Below are 17,252 nucleotides of genomic sequence, written 5' to 3' on the forward strand. Positions count from 1 at the left end.
GTGCTACTTCTCTGCTGCAGCTTACTCATCTGAATAAGAAATAAGCTTATGCCGGTGTTAGGGTTTAACTAGCAATGAATTTCACTTTATTGTGATATTTATGAAAGCTTTTAAAAATGTGGCTAAGCAGAAACCTTCCATGTGGCTTTAGGCAATATTTCTTGAGAAGGAGGACTTAAAAAAATGTAGAGTGTTATGTTCTTTCCTGATACCTGACCTTCCTCTACCTTTTTTACCTTCAGCTGTTTCATTGAGTCCCACCTTAGTGTCACAATGGTCATAGAAAGTTGTTCTTGTTCATTCAGCTGTTTTTTTAGCAAAGATGTCGCTATTTTGCCTGTATATATTTGTCTCTCTGTTGCCTGTAAGATAGGCAAGAAGCTTGGAAACTGTGACCAAAAAACCCCAGGAACAATTTCCAGACCATTGCAAGTGTAGCAATAATTACCAGTGGTCCAATAGCTGTAAGAGTTATTATTTGACCTGTCCGTTTGCAACTAGAGATCTTAAGAACCAGTTTGTAAACAGTTTCTTTCTGAGGAATGTTTCTTGGGATCAACAGGAAACTGTGGATATTGAGCAATTTTTCAAACAATCATCCCCCACCCGCTCGCTCTTTTTCACAGAGGGAAGTTGAGTGTGAGAAGATGATATAAACCATTGACATGGCAGAGAAATAAACTGTAGTTTGTTAATATAAATAATATAAATGTAGCAGGGGCTGCTGATTTGGAGCATCTTCTGAGGTGTCTTGCAATGTCTGAGAACCCTTAAGTAGCCGGTAAGACTCAAAGGTGTCCAGGGCAACATCTTCCAAGATTTGAATTATATTCTGAGAGAAAAAGTTCTGTTAATGTAATGTCTGAGAAAAAAAAAAATAAATAAAAAAGAATTTAGGCACAGTCTGTGTCTAAGTAGCAGCTTTCTTTCCCCCCAGTAACTTTTTCATTGTAGCCTCCTTAGCCCTAAAAAAAAAAGGTCTGCTTTCCTATCTCCATCTTCCAAAGGATTTATCTTCATCACTGGATTTCCCGTCCTACTCACTCTTACCTGCTGGTATTGTACATCTTCCTACAGCTGAAGAGGGCTAGAAAGCACTAGCCCAGTCCTCCCAGGAGCTGCATGTTTAGGAAACTCTCCAGTGAACTGTGAATGAGAACCCCTTTTCTTTTGGGGACTACATACGGGATCTCAGTATTTAGCCTGCAGAGGGAATAGTTTAGCCATTTGGTTTATGTGCAGGTACAAAATCCTTTCCTATTTTTGTATGAAAATGCAGTGGCTATTCTGTTTTGTGATTAACTTGGCAACACCTACTTTATGAAAGGTGCAGCCTGAAGATGCCTATCACAGCAGGATTTTCAGAGGACTCCAACTCCTAACACACCAAATCCCAAGAAAATTTCATTGTGATGTGTAAAGCTAACCTCTGAGCTTCTGTTGGAAGAAAACTTAGGCGCCACATAAATCCTAAGAGCTATCCACACTGCAAGACAGATCATAGGGCAAAAGCAGTCTTATCAGCAGGCTGGTGTGCACCACTTAATACACTAACACGAAATGACCATTTCAGTGACTGAGATCTTTTCACTGCATTGCACTGTACCATGTAGACTGGACATTCTAGGTCAGACCAGTTTCAGCTCAGCTGTGTCTGCACTGTATGTTCCACAATGTAAGATATACCACAACTTTAGTTGCGACATTTCTGGATCTAGCCCTTTCTAAATACAGCCACCTAAAGTGCAGTTAAATGAGTGCACACAGCCTGAGGAACAAAGAGAAAGAAGTGGAACTCTACACACCTTCAGGAAGTTATGGTACAGGTATAACTCAAACATGGCGGGAAAACTCACATGACTGGAGGATCACAATGGATGGCAATAGGCAGTTTCATATGGATAGGCAAGGAAGAAGAGGAGTTTCTATGCACTCTATTGCACTCTATGTTAAGGAGAACCTTGAATATACAGAAGTCAGCAACAGCGATTGCAAACACCTATCAAATGCCTCTGAGTAAGTATCAGAGGGGTCTTCTCCAAGTAGGATCTTGCAATAGGCATCTGCTGCTGACCTCAAAATCAAGACCATAATGCCAATGAAACAATATTTGTATCACTTAGCAAGATTCATGTCAGCAGAACCAGATTCTTATGGGTGACTTCAACTACCCAGAGGTTTATTGGAAAAGCAGTAGAGCAGCTCACGTCATCCATCAAGTTCCTGGAATGCGCAGAGGACTGCTTCCTCATACAAATGTTAGGTGTGCCAAGCAGGCATAAGGCACTGCTGGACTTGCTACTCACAAACCAGAAAATCCTGCTCTGTACTATCTCAGTAATAGAGTTGGTGCAGTGATCACACCATGGTGGAGCTTGGGTTCCAGCTGAGCATGCTGAACATTAGTACTAAGACAGAGGTTTTAGATTTCAGAAGAGGAGTCAGAGCTCAGCTGGGAGGGATTTCCTGCAAAGCTTCCATGGAAGATAAAGGAGCTAGTGGGTGCTAGGAGATTTTCAAGAACTCTCTCTTGGAAACCCAAACCAGTTCATCTCCTTTAGAGGTATGGGAAGTAGGCAAAGCAAGAGACACCCTTTGTTTAATTGTGAGCTTCTGGATCTGCTCAAAAACAAGAGAAGCACACCAGAGATAGAAAAGAGGAGTAATACCCAATGAGAGCTACAAGGCCATTGCCAGGGTGCGCAGAGATGCAGCTGGAAAAGCAAAAGCTCAAACTGAAATTGGGCAGAAATGTCAAAAACTCCAAGAGTTTTCTTCAGGTACATAAACATCAGGCAGAAACAGAAGGACGATGTTGGACTGACGTTAAGCAGGATAGGGGAATCAGTAACCAACAGTGCTGAGCAGGCAGAAGTTCTCAACACTTTTTTCAACTCTGTCTTTACCAGCACTGCTGAGCCCCAGGCCTTGGGAACAAAAATCCAGGTTGATGCAAACACAGACGCACGATCAGTGAAGGAAGAGTTGGTCTGTGAACTATTACAGCAGCTTGACCCCTGCAAATTTACGGGCCCTGACAATATCCACTTGAAGGTGTTAAGAGGAGGAGACATAGACGATATATATCCTTAGGGGGCCTATAAGGATGCTGAGGAGGGACTCTTCATTAGGCACTGTAGTGACAGGACAAAGGGTTACGGGTTAAAACTTAAACAGGGGAAGTTTAGGTTGGATATAAAGAAGAAGTTCTTTACTGTAAGGCTGGTGAGGCACTGGAAGGGGTTGCCCACGGAAGTTGTGAATGCTCCATCCCTGGCAGTGTTCAAGGCCAGGTTGGACAGAGCCTTGGGTGACACGGTTTAGTGTGAGGTGTCCCTGCCCATGGCAGGGGGGTTAGAACTAGATGATCTTAAGATCCTTTCAAACCCTAACTATTCTATGATTCTAGGAGAGGTGGCTGACATTGTGAAGCTGCTTTCCATAACCCTTGGGGAGTTACGGGGATCAGGGGACATCCCAGGACACTGGAAGAAGGATAACATCACCACTATCTACAAGAAAGCTTACAGGAGGATTCAGGCAATTATAGGCCCATCAGGCTTCCTTAAGTGCCTGGGAAGGTTATGGAGCCAATCCTCCTGCGGCTACCACAAATCAAATGAAGCCCATGATTAGGAAAAGCCAGCATGGATTCACCAGGCGCAAAATCGTGCTTGACAAGCTGTGGTTGGATACAGGAGGAAAATTTTTCATGATGAAAATACTCAGCCATTGGAATAATCTGCACAGGGAAGTGCAGGATTCCCCAACGTTGGATAATTTTAACATTCAGCTGGATAGGATGCTGGGACATTTTTACTAGACTGTGCTTTTGCCAAGAAGTGTTGGGCCAGATGATCCTATAAGTTCCCTTTGAACCTGATATTCTGTGATCCTATGAAATACTAGTTCAATAAACTTAATTTCTTGCTGCTTTATTTCTAGAAGGAAACTAAAAAGGTAGAAATCTCTTGTTTTCAGTAAACACACAATTTCATTGTGAATAATAGAATAATTTAGATTCAAAGGGAGCTCCAGTGGTCATCTAGACCAACCTCCTGCAGAAAGCAGGTCTAATGAGATGAGGTTGCTCAGGAGCTTGATCATGTTGCTTAAGCTGATTATCACTAGAGGCAGACTATGAACCACTGTTAATACTTAAACGTGGCGGTCTGGCTGATGGGGGAAAAAAATCATAGAATTCAGAATTCACTTTGGTATAGCTTTGTTATATTTGCAATGCAAATAAATAAAGGTTAGAAATATGTAGTTGAAATTCATGTATGGGTGTAGACATAACTTTAAACTTCTGTTACACATCTGAATGTGTAGAATGGAATGCTGTAGAAAATTTAATACATTTCCAACAGGAAACATATGAAGTATAAACTGATAAACTGCAGAATATGAGACAGGAAAGGATAGCAAGAAAAGATCCACAACAGCCAGCAGCTCTTCTTAGAGAAGAGAGAAGTTCAAAATGACTGTGATCAAAACAGCTGTAAAATATGGAAACAACAAGCACAAAAACTAAAGATTTCAGTCATGTCAGGAAATTGGAGTGTCACGGCTAATAATCTTGGATGAACAACTTGCCTTCTGAGTTGTCTTTTGTAAGCTCAGTCTTCTTCATAAGCATAGTGTCAAGACAACAGATACCTCCACATCAAAGGATTTCAGTGCGGGAGTCAATATGTCAAAGAAATCTTCTGCAATCTTATGTAAAGATACCTGAGCATGTACAGTAAGTAATCTTCTGGATTATAAAACAACACAAAACAAATAACAAGGAAGCAGCTTCCACTAGCTGATTACTTAGAGCAGCCACTTAAACTAAAATTTCGCATACATGCTTTTCTTGCCTGAATGACATGCATTGGAGAAAGATGGAAAAAAATTGCCTATTGTAATAATATGTTCCCAAAAGAGTGATGATCCTATGTATTTTAAAGGCTGTTTTATTCCAGAGCAGTAAAACACATTCCATTTTTTTCTGCTTTAAGAACACAAATAAAATATCAGTGAAACTTAAAAATAAAAGCTTTCAAGGGTTCAGCTTCCTTTCATGGTGCATATTTGGTTTTGAAAAATTGTGGATTGAGCTCTTTCTCATTTTAAATGCTTCTAAATGCATTTAAATACCCTAACTGCAGGCAAAGGTGAGGAAATAACCTGTAGCATTTATTTGATTTTATACGCTTTCTGAAATGTTTGGAAAACAGAAACAAAAATCTCAACTGGAAGTGTAATAAAATGGAAACAGAAGAGATACAGGTACATGCTAATGAGCAGTGAAACCATCCAGAATGTCAGTGATGGTGCATTACAGATAACAGTAAGGAATGAGATAATTACACAGCTGAAAGGCTGGTTGCTGCCTCATGTCATGAGGATATTATAAAAGGAGCATTTCTTTCTTTCCTAAAGGAATATGCACAGAAATTGAACTCATCAGGCTAAAGACCAAATAAAAACAAAGACCTCACCTGCCATACGCCACCACCACCACCACCTTGTGGTAATCATAGCGACTTCACCTTATCATCCAGTGGCCAATTACCATTATACAAGAACAGCACATTCTTCAAAAGAAATAATTGTTCAAGTGATTTTAGCTTGATTCTACAAACCGTTCCTAATCATACCCCTGGACCTAGTGCTTTAGTACTGTTCTCTTTTCAAAACATGACTGAAACTTCACTGCCATTGTTATGGTGTGTTTATCTTTTAATGAATTACACAACTGGCTCATTTCAAAAAAGGCAGTACATAGGGCAAGACATGTAGAATCATATAGTTTTACATTCAAAAACTGCTTTCTAAAAATCAGTGCCTACAAGCACTTGCTGTAACAATATAGTGCCTAATTGAAGAGCACCTGTTGAAGCCAAAGGCCTCTTAAAACAATTTATGTGATCCTGACTAAAATATAGTCATAAATACAAGGAGATTCTGTCTCTCATTTGACTAGCCCATAAACGTGTATCCTGGAAGACAAAAACACCAATAGATCTCAAGCTGCCACAGCACAAAAGTGTCTGAATGAAAACATGTTTGTGCAAGGACCAGAAGTGATACTGTATACTAGGGACTGATATATCCAGAAGAAAAAAGACCTGGAAAAAATATAAATACTGTTGAAAAATGATTTTACAAATGGTATTTCAAAAAATACTATTTTTATGGGGAAGTTAAGTGCTCAACAAGTGTACAACTTGACATGATAGTAAGGACAGATAATAAGGAAGTAGAGCAGTATCAAACAGAAGTGTGTTAATCAGTACAGTAGGCTTAAGAAGGTCTGCAGAAAACAATTCTTAAGAGTACAGTGGCTTTCTCTGTGACTGTTTAAGGTAAGAATACCACATTTAAATGCCGAAAAGAAAAAGATAACTTCTTGGTGAAAGACCATCGTGGTGAGACAGTAAAAACAGTCCTTTTTAACCTCTTCTCCTATAGAATGGTGGAAGGAGTTAAGCAGTTGTGAAAAGGTTTGGAAGCTATGTTTAAAATAGGTCACAAAGATGCATCTTGTCTTTGGGTATATGTGCTTGCAACAAACACAAAAAAAAAGTAAACACACCAAGAAGCAGGTATGATGAAAGGACTGGAATGTGAGGAAGCATCACAATTCTTGTTTGGTAGGCACAGAATTTCTTAGGTATCATAGGTATATAATCTGTTGCAGCTGAGAGGCCCTTGTGCATGTCCGCCGGGTTTTCTTCACAAGTATTGTTCTTCTACAAAACATTTTATTTAGTAAATTCAATTAAAAAAAAAAAAAATTCCCCCATGAGGGCTGGATTACCTCTTCCTACTGAAGGACTTGCTTTCATATTCTTATTTTCGTTGTTTGGGATGATAAGTGCCAATGGTGAGAACTTAAATGAAAAAAAATTACTTATGTAGTGGAAGAGATTTCAACAAAACAGCATATTTTATAAATAGAATGTATCCTTTGAAAATTTTCCTTTTTTTTTTTTGGGTTTTTTTTTTTTTTTTTTTTTTTTTTGTGTGAGTCAAGTAGAATAAGAATCCTCCTTCATGCTGGTGAAGTCCCTGGTTTTTCACTAAGCAGAAGTATGCCTGGGCTGTAATGAAGATGAGAGGCTGCCAAGGAAAGTCTTTGTGGCTTTCCAGATCAGCCATTCATTGTGAAAGGTAAGTTAAGAAGGGATAATTTTACTTTAGAGTTGCAGAAGATCAACTCTTCAGAGCTTTTTTAAACTCCTCTCACAACTGATTCACTCATATCCATGCCCCAGACATGTAATTTTTGTTACTAACATTTGGGAATGCTGAAAAAGCACAGTTACCTTCCTTGGATGTGCGTCCTCAGAGCATAGCCACAGACAAAAGTATATTACGTTGCCTAATTAAAGCATGAGTTGTATCCTTTAACAGTTTAGAAAAGCAGTCTTAGGCAAAACAAGGGGCTTCTCCTTTAGATACTTGTAATAATTCAGAGCTGTCATACCATAAGTGTTGCCCGATTACTGGGTTTCATATGGCCTGTTTTACAGTGCACCCTTGTTTTTTTCTTTTTGGATTCAGAAAATACCTGCATTTCCTGTAATTTGTCATACATGAATGAACTTCCACACCCAAACACAAAATATTTCTAAACAATAATTTCTAAATGCGAAAATTTCACAATGCACTCTCAATACTCTTGAGTAGCACATAGTGCACTTTCAGCTTTCACTCCTAAATAATTTTTCCAAGAGAAGAACTGATGGGAGCCCAGTTCTATCTTTGCTCATATCAAAAGTTGCCCTTTCCAACTCCTAAACTTTACCAGAAAGTTGAAGATGGCTCTCTAGTAATCTTCAATCCTATTCTGGGTTTACTAGGAGAGATTTTCTACACAGCTATGGAAGATGAGCACATGAGCACATGGAGAGAAACACATCTCAAGAGCCCTAATGCAGAAAAGGAAGATACCACTTCTGTAGATTTCTGCCTGAGCATTTAGTAGTTGATATCACATTTAAGGACACCCAAATATCTATCAAGGCTTAAATATTTGTCAGGCTTGCAGAAACAAGCCTTTTCCATCAGCTGCAAAATTTCCTGTTTGGGCAGTGTTTCTTCTGTCATGTAATCCAGTTATTTTGATGCTGTTTTAATTATTAGGGTTGGCAAGCAAATGATTTTTTTATACAATTATTTAATTTTCTGTTTTCTGCTAGTTCTGTTTTTCTGCTAAAATGAAAAAAAAAAGTCAATCTAAAATTATACAGACTGTTAGTCTGAACAATAGCAAATGCCTGAAAAACTGAATGATCTAATTGGCTAGAGTGTAAAACAGCAGAATTCACCACTCAGAGCTTATTAGCCTGTTCATTTAATTAAGATTATGCAAATTTTTTGACAAAAAGTAACATTTCAGAATCAAATTGCATTCTTCTATTCAGACATTCCACTGTTTGAATTGTACTAGAGGATATTCATTTAGGACAAGCAGCTTTGATCATAAATATGTACTTATTCACGCTCTGCCATGGCTTATTGATTAAACAGGATATTTTCCCTCTTGTTAGAATGAAGTTGTAGTTCAAAAGTTTTGGAAAACCATCCACTATAAGAAATTGGCAAAACAAGTGTGTAGTGCACTACAGTCTCCTGAGAATTGCATAGTGTTCCTTCTTCCCCAGCTTCTGTAGGGGTTAGCACTGAAAAATGAGTGTGTGTAGTATGTGCTGCAGTTGAAATTTAATAAATATTTGAAAAAATACATCTGCTAGGAGACAAAGTGCACTATGTCAAATGCCATGAGATCACAGGCAGGTTATTTATTTAAATGTATCATGAGGTATTTCATCCATGATGTGCAACTTACAAGTGAAAGCGTTGGCTCATATCTCCTAACAGGGCTACTAAACCTTGCACTATATTAAAGAAAAACAATCCCAAAATGTAGTAAAAGTGATTGAATCCCAGAGACCTGTTGTATGAAATAGGGATCTCTCTGACGGTTTTTGTGTGTAAATTTCAGTAAAGATGTCTGTGGGGTTTTTGCAGAAGTAAAAAGTACAAAAATGTTCTGTTTAGATTGAAGGTTTAGGTTGAAGAGGGTTATTTTTTTGTTTGTTTGTTTGTTTTTGTTTTTTTTTTTTATTTTTGGTCTTTTTCCTAAAAGCTGTGTGTGATTTAATAGTTTTCTGAAGCTCGCAGTAATAACTCCTTGTATGGCAAGTTCCAAAATGTAAACCAAATGTCTCCTGAGCCTTAGATGGAACACACTGAATAATAAAATAAAACAAGGCTTTGCACTCACACAGCAGTCTCTGAGAGTCTCTAAGCACTTCAAAAATAAGTTAATTGTCACAGCACCTTAGCAAGGTAGTAAGAACAGGAGACGGCAATACAGTTATTACCCTTATTTTGCTAATGTAGATACCAAAATAGGGAAGTTGAATAAACTGCCAAGCCTCTGGTATGTACTCAGGAGAAAGCAGATCTCCTGATTCCTAGTTCTAAATATTAACATAGAGCATTGCCAATGGCTATGCAGTTTGCTGACTTCCAAACCTTACGAAATCTCTCCTGAGATATCGTATAACAACCAGAAAGCTAGAGCATGATCCAAAATGCATTAATGTTAATGGGAACTTTTCTACTAGAATAAACATGCTGAAGTCTGAAGATTTTCCTGAGCCTTAGTCAACCCCAATGTTACAAAATGGGAATAGGTTTTGCCACTTCCTGCCATACTGCCAGAAAATAATGTAATAATTGTGTCTCTTGCAGGGTTTTGGAATCACTTTTCTAAGCACTAGTCAGAGCAAAATAATCAAGTTCTCAGGAGCATCTGTGTTCTCCCACCTGGCATGGCCATTTCCACTCTGGGTGCTATGGGTAGGCAGTTGTTCCCCTGGGAGGCCACAGGCCACGAGAGATGCTTTTCTCTGTATTGCTTTTCAGTACAAAGCAAGAGCATTATTCATATTGTTAGTCATATATGTATTCATATATTTTATGCTGGCTTCTCACTTATAAAACGGTCACCAAATAACATCTTTCAAGAGAGATAAGAGAGTGTCACAAACGAAAAACAGAAGCTAATTTCAAAATTGGATCAGCCCTGCTCTACATATTCACTTTTTCATATCTACCTCTTTTTTTGGTTAGGAGTTTCTTTTTATTGTCTCTCTTTCAGCACAATATTACTAGTCCAGCTCAGAGGTAAGAGTGCCACCTATTGAGTCCCTAGCAATATTTGTCATCACCTACAAACGCTTACATGCCATTTCTTGTGATGCATCCACATAAAACAAAAGGACAAACAATGTTTCCAAGACTGTTATGTATGCAGAGAAAAAAAAAATAAAAACCAAACACATCATAATGACTATAAGAAATGGTGTCTCCCTAATAAATCTATCTTCAAATATTTTTTTTTTTCTTTAGAAAATAAGGAAAAGGAAAAAATCAAGATACAGAGAAAGGTCAAGTACTTATGATAGAAAACAGTGCCTCCAATAAGAGAGCAGTTTGCTTAAAACACTTCAGTTACAGTTGAGGGTAAGTTTGTCTCCTGACTTGACCCAGAGAGAATTTTTCCCCTCATCATTCTGGCTACCCATTATACTAATTAAATACTTTACTAAGCCAGGGTGAGGTAGATGTCACCTTGGAAACACTTCAAACAGTATTGAGTAATATAAAGCTGAATATAAGGCAGAAACATTACGGGGTTATATTACAAAATTAACTAGATTTTTTTTATTTTTTTTTTGGCAGGAAAATTGCAAAGACAGTGCATATTTTTAGAAATTGCTGAAATCTCTAGGAAGTGAGGAAAACCAGAAAGACTTACAAGAACACTGATGATTTTTTCACTTTATTACACTTGCATATGAATCACACTTTCCTGGCATTCCAAGCACTGATGACATACGAGAAAAATGTATATTTTTAGGAAAGTTGTATTATTGTTGGCTTTGGTGTACGTACTAAGTTTAATCAAGACAAATCCTACCCTTATTATCTGCTTCACTTAATGGGCACGAGCTAGACAAATGAACCATTTCCTGAAATATGCAGAAAAATAATCAGATGAGAAAATCATCAGAAATTCCATCAGTACACAAACACTTATCTCCCCAGGCCAGGGAATAAATACATGTACTTCATTTGAAGTTTCATTGAACCAGTCCTTTGTTTCCTTTCCTTTTCTGAGCACAGTGTATTATTGCCTACTGCTGCTCTGATGCAGAGTTTGTGGACAGTATCTCACTTGCATAATTAGGAAATGCAGCATGAGAACAAAAGAACAAATATATGCATCCAATTTAGCTGCAAACAGCACCATGGACTAACCAGATCATGATCATTTTTCGGAATCAGGCTCTCTTTAAGAGCAGTGATGTGCAAGGAATGACAGAGGGTGAATTCTGTCAGCATTATTCAGGTGTCCGCATGAGCATGTTCCATGAAACAATGCAAGGCTGAATGAAATGTTCTGAAGCCCAGAAGGAGAGATGGGAGTAAATGTGCATATAATTATTGCCCCAAATAATGACAGTGATGATTTGGTAACCCCACAGTAAGCAGACAAACATGAAGAGTTGACACAAACCCAGAATCTGAAATATCATGACAGAGGGGTGGATTCTCGCTGTGTATGCAAATATGTGTGAGCACATGGCAGACAGCTACATTTCCTGAATCCACGGATGTCTTTTTCTCAATGTTACTTAAGCTAGTCTGCTAGCCTTCCTAGGAGAGCTGCAGATCTGGCCAGAGAGCTGTGCGGACAAAAGTCCCAAAAGCCTAATCTATAAACCTTGTCTACCTATGCTTAATTTATTCCCTACCCTTCAGGAGCCAGACTGCCCCAAACTCCCCAGCAGTAGAAGGAGATAGCCCTTTCTTGCGCTGTTTAAAACCAACACAGAATTCCTTCTGTGTGTTCATGAGAGAATGAGAAACTTTAATTCCCACAGCATTATTTACTTCTCAGAAAGGTTGAAGACTCCTATACATAGGCAAGAAAATTGACTTTACAGGAATTGCTGAAAGCACTCTGAGGAATCTTTATCTGCCAGAAACATGACAACTCCCCACAGTTCCCACCAGAATGTACCTAAAGGTTTGAAAGCATGGTATTATCCACGATGGCCAGATCCTGCCTTGCTACACATTTCTAGTTTCTTTTTGTGTATCAGTGACATACCTCTGAATACAACAACGTATATTAGTCACTTTGTACACAACAGTGATTATTCCTAGTCATCTACACTTCCTGGACTTCCTGCAATTTATAAACTGAGCACTGATGTTAACAAGGTGGAATGACGAAAAGCAGGGAACATTTGCTACAAAGGAGAGTACACTGGCTGTAATGCTGCTGAATATCTCCCTTTCCCCTGACAGGATTTTGAGGATGGGTTTTGTCAGCAGTCACAGCAAGGTAAAAGCCACTCCAAGGATGTAAGAAAAAAAAGGAAAGAAAAGGAACATGTCAAACAAAACATGCTAGTTTAATTTAACACAAAAGTCCTTTTAAAGGCTCAGGGTAAAAATCACTCCAAGTAAGGACATAAGAAAAAAAAAAAAAAAAATAAAGAAAGAAATTAAATATGTCAAGCAAACCAGGCTGTTTTATTTTAGAGGGAAGTTCTTCTGAGGGTTCAGGGCCTGAGCCTATGTTAGCACTGCTTCACAGGCTGGATGACTGCCAATATATCAGGTTGCAATAGGCCATTAGAAGGGGCTGAATATGGATAATCTTCCCTAAGGCCTGAGCAGAGTCATACTGCCTTGATTACTTTTTTTTTTTTTAATTTAGATTAAAAATCCCTATAACAGTTGCAGACTAATTGGAAAAAGACTTTAAAGGAGCTTTAGAAAATTAGGTAAGAATAGTTTTTATTATTGTAGTGCACAGCAACTGCTGCAAACCTCTTCCTTCTAAAGGGTGGGAGTCAATCACAAGAAACTCTTATCCGAAAAGAAAACCAAACCTTGTCCCATTTGAGGTTTCATCTTTTGAAAGCTTGTTTTACTGTGACCATTTAATTTCAAGGCAACATTGGAAAACAGAACTGTAGGAAAGACCAGTCTCTCAGCAGTTCACACATCTGCACAGTGTTTTTAAAAAAGCAAGTTAGCTCCACACATAAGTGGCTAGCCACTGTAATCATAGTCCCAAAGCTATTATTTCCTAAACTTTGACAAAAATGTAAGTATTAGTATTCCATTTCAAATAGACAATATGTGTGATTTTGAGCATTTCCCCACAGTGTTATGGTACTAATCCCAGCTTTTCTGGCTCTTTATCATTCCTGATTAATAAACTGTAAACCACAGAAATGGAAATGCTGATTTGAGCTATGAAACTCAAAGGTCAGTACAGCATTAAAGACCCAAACCAACATCTAATTTCCAGGAAGAAACATAAACCTAGCAGTCCTGTGCAATGGCAGCAACATGTTAATGCATAAAATCCAGTGTATGAAACTAAGAAGAAATAAGAGGAAATTTCATTGCAAAAAAATAGTTAAAGACCCAAGTGTAATCAAAGTTTGCACATATGAGAAATAAATCAAACACTGGTACACAAAGGAGCTGAGGCTCCAACCACTTTTTTTTCATGTCAATTTGCACCTGAGTTTTATGATAGCAGTGCCTCTGCAATCACTCTCAGTCTAAAGGAGTTACGGGATTTAAGGCTTCAACCTATATTGCTTTCATTCACAACCTTAATGAAAGGTTTGCAGAGGTAGCTGCAGCATCCATGTGATGCATTGAGATATGCAATCAGATCATTTTGTTTTCAGGGAAATACTCTTCTGGGAAACAGATTGATATGTTGTGATCTGTATATTCTTGACTTTTAGGAGCAGGTTTTCAAGTGCTCAGCTCCCCCAGCTGGGGTTACAACTTCAAAACTGCTGATAGTTCATTAGCCCTATTGTCATTTCTTTGATTTGATTTTTATATAAATAACTTTGTATTCTGAATACCACTTATTTTATGACTTGGATACAGCTTGTCCTGGGTTCACCAGTAGCTGTTTTTCTCCTTCTTAGTAGCTGGTGCAGCACTGCGTTTTGACTTCCAGCCTGGGAACAGAGCTGATAACACCGATTGTTTTCAATTGTTGCTAAGTAATGTTTATTCTGCCTAAGGACTTCGTGAGCCTCATGCTCTGCCAGGGACAAGGGGAGGCCAGGAGGAAGCAGAGACAGGACACCTGACCCAAGCTAGCCAAAGAGGTATTCCATACCACAGTACATCATGCTCAGGGAGGTAACTGGGAGCTGCCTGGAAGGGCATGGGCTCTCTTCAGGGTGGGGTCGAACTTGTTCAGTGGTGGTACTGTATTCTTTTCTCTCGTTATTTTCTCTCATCATTATTATCATTGGTGGCAGCAGTAGTGATTTGTGTTATACCTTAGTTACTGGACTGTTCTTATCTCAACCTGTGGAAGTTACATTCTCTCAGTTTTCCTCCCCATCCCTCCGGGAGCCGGGGGGGGGGGGGCAGGAGTGGGGAAGAAAGAAAGAGGGAGAAAAAAAGGGGGGGGGGGTGAGTGGACGAGCTGCGTGGATCGGTTTAAACCACCACACAGCTCCATGTGTTTAGTTTGTGAACATAGAATAGCACTCATATCTGCTGCCTAAAGGTTGTCCAGAACTTCCTCTCAACCCAGTATGCTCATCCCCTCTTTATTTTTATTGTGTGATACAGAAAAAGAAGAGCTAACACCCATGTAATCCCAAAGAACATCTAAAGCACCTGGAGCCATACTGTAAGAAGAATGGCTGAGGAAAAACAGAGAGCTCCATGTATGTATCAAAATTGATTCTGAAATAATATAAAGGCTATAAAGGGATTTACTGAGCAAATCAAATGAAGAACAGAAATTCTTCAGACTTACTAGACTTCCAAGATAACTTGGGCCCTGACTCAAGATAGCTATTTACAATTCTTGGCTCTTGCTGGAGGTGAATGTGTCTCAGCAAATGCTGCTCAGGAGTGTCCCCTATAACTAAGCATCTGGCTCCACTGTAGACTCATCTACTAACAAATGAGCAAATGTTCACAAATCTGGAATACATATTCAGACGGACTCCAGCTAACTTTAAAATTAAGCAACCCTCTCCTGATATATATTTCACATATTTGGGAGAATGCTGTGTTTCATGACAAATATTGACCGTGTCATTTGACTAACATCAGCAATGTAGGCCCTCATATGCTTTAGGTCACTTCTACATCATAATGTCTCATACCTTATACCAACAAAAATAAATTAACTTATTTGAATCGCAAGATTGCAACTCATTATGGATTTTTGAGTTTCTCTACTGTTAACTAATTCCCTTAAAACAAACCAGTTTTATCAGGTTTTAAATTGTCGTTGTTACTGAATGCATACAATGATAGACACAAATATCATCCTGTTTAAATATTAAATCTTAATACTGACTGGAGATGTTTTCTAAACAGTCATACCATCAGAAAAAGACTAAGGTGTTTTTTAGTCTGCAATACTGTTATAATGATATAATGGGCGAGGTTACTGAGAGAAGTTGTTTTTTCAAACCTATACATTCAAGACAGCCTCTGTTATGTAAAATGAAATTGCTGCACCTCAGGACTCTTGGCAAGCCAGAAGCCAAGTTTTCATTTTTATTCTGCTTTGGAAGCATAAAGGACTCTCGAAAAATTACATAAATTAATATGAATGGACACTGGACCCTAGAGATTTCACAGAATCACAGAATGATAGAATTTTTAGAGTTAGAAGGGATCTCCGGAGATCATCCAGTCCAACCCGCCAGTGAAAGCAGGGCCACCTACAGCAGGTTACACAGGAACTCATCCAGGTGGGTTCTGAATGTATCCAGAGAGGCAGACTCCACAACCTCCTTGAGCAACTTGTTCCAGGGCTTTGCCACCCTCCGCCACCTCTTCCGTATGTTGAGGTGAAACAAGTTTTCCCTGCATACCCTGATAATGTTCCTATAGTCATCCCACTTGGCCTGTCCTTTTTTCCACAACCCATAAATTTATTTCTTGTGTTGGGGATTTACTAGGTGCTCCCTGCTCATCCATGCAGGTCTCCTGCCCCCTTTGCCTGATTTCTTCATCATGGGGATGCCCTGTTCTTGAGTTTGGAGGAACTGGTGCTTAAATATTGACCATCTCTCTTGTTCTCCTTTGTTTTCTAGAGCCTTATCCCATGGGACTCCTCTAATTGTGTCTTTGAAGAGGCCAGAGTTAGCTCTTCAGAAGTTTAGGGTTCTAGTCCTGCTTACTGTTTTGCTTCCCCCACACAGAAGCTGAGTTTCACCATCTCATGATTGCAACAGCCAAGGCTGCCACCTGCCTTTACGTCTTCAACCAGCCCCTCCTGGTTTGTTAGTACAAGGTCCAGCACACCGAGCATGTTTAGTTTCCTTCTGACCACGTCTCCTGACAATAAATCCCATAGTGTCATTATGTGTTGTGTGGGGAAGAGAAAAAACCTTGTTTGTTTTAAACATACTGCCAAATAATGTAATTTTCTCCATCTTCATTCTATTCCAGGAAAGTGTGACTAATCAGTCCCTGTTCATTTTCTCCTCATCATTCTTGGATTTATCTAGTACTTCCAGTCATTTTTCCTCCCAGACTAAAGAAGCCTAGTCTGTTTAAACTATCCTCATGTGGAAACAAATGGAACGTAGTTGTCGTCTTTCTCTCTTTCTAGTTTTATTGTGTCTTTTTTGAGATACTGTAACGCGAGCTGTGCTTAGTGTTAATGATACAAACACATCTTGGACTTGGGGCATAATAATGTTTTCTGTTTGCTCTAATTTTCTTTCATAGTGATTCCTAAAAGATGATTTTTCTTTTTAACTCTGGGTATTAAGCTGATGTTTTCATCGAAAGAGCCACAATGTCTCCATATTAATGTCTCCACAATACCTTCCTTATGAATAGTAATAGTTCATTTAGAGACCAACGCTGGGTATATATACAAAATGTGTACATACAGATAAATGTTTTTTCCCAGCATTACTTTCACAGCATTGAATTTATCTTTCACTTTATTGCAAAGTCACTCAGTATTGTGACATCCTCCTGCAGCACTTTGCAATCATCTTTTAACTGATGTGAATAATTCTATATTATCATCAAACATTTTTCACTTCTCTATATATCTATTCACTTTCCCAGTTTTTTTAGTGAATGCTGTGAATCCCTTCCTAAGAACCAGCTTCAAATTTGCCAAATTTGACTCTTTTCATCTC

The sequence above is a fragment of the Lathamus discolor genome, chromosome Z (assembly GCF_037157495.1).
Source record: "Lathamus discolor isolate bLatDis1 chromosome Z, bLatDis1.hap1, whole genome shotgun sequence".
Classification (NCBI taxonomy): domain Eukaryota; kingdom Metazoa; phylum Chordata; class Aves; order Psittaciformes; family Psittacidae; genus Lathamus; species Lathamus discolor.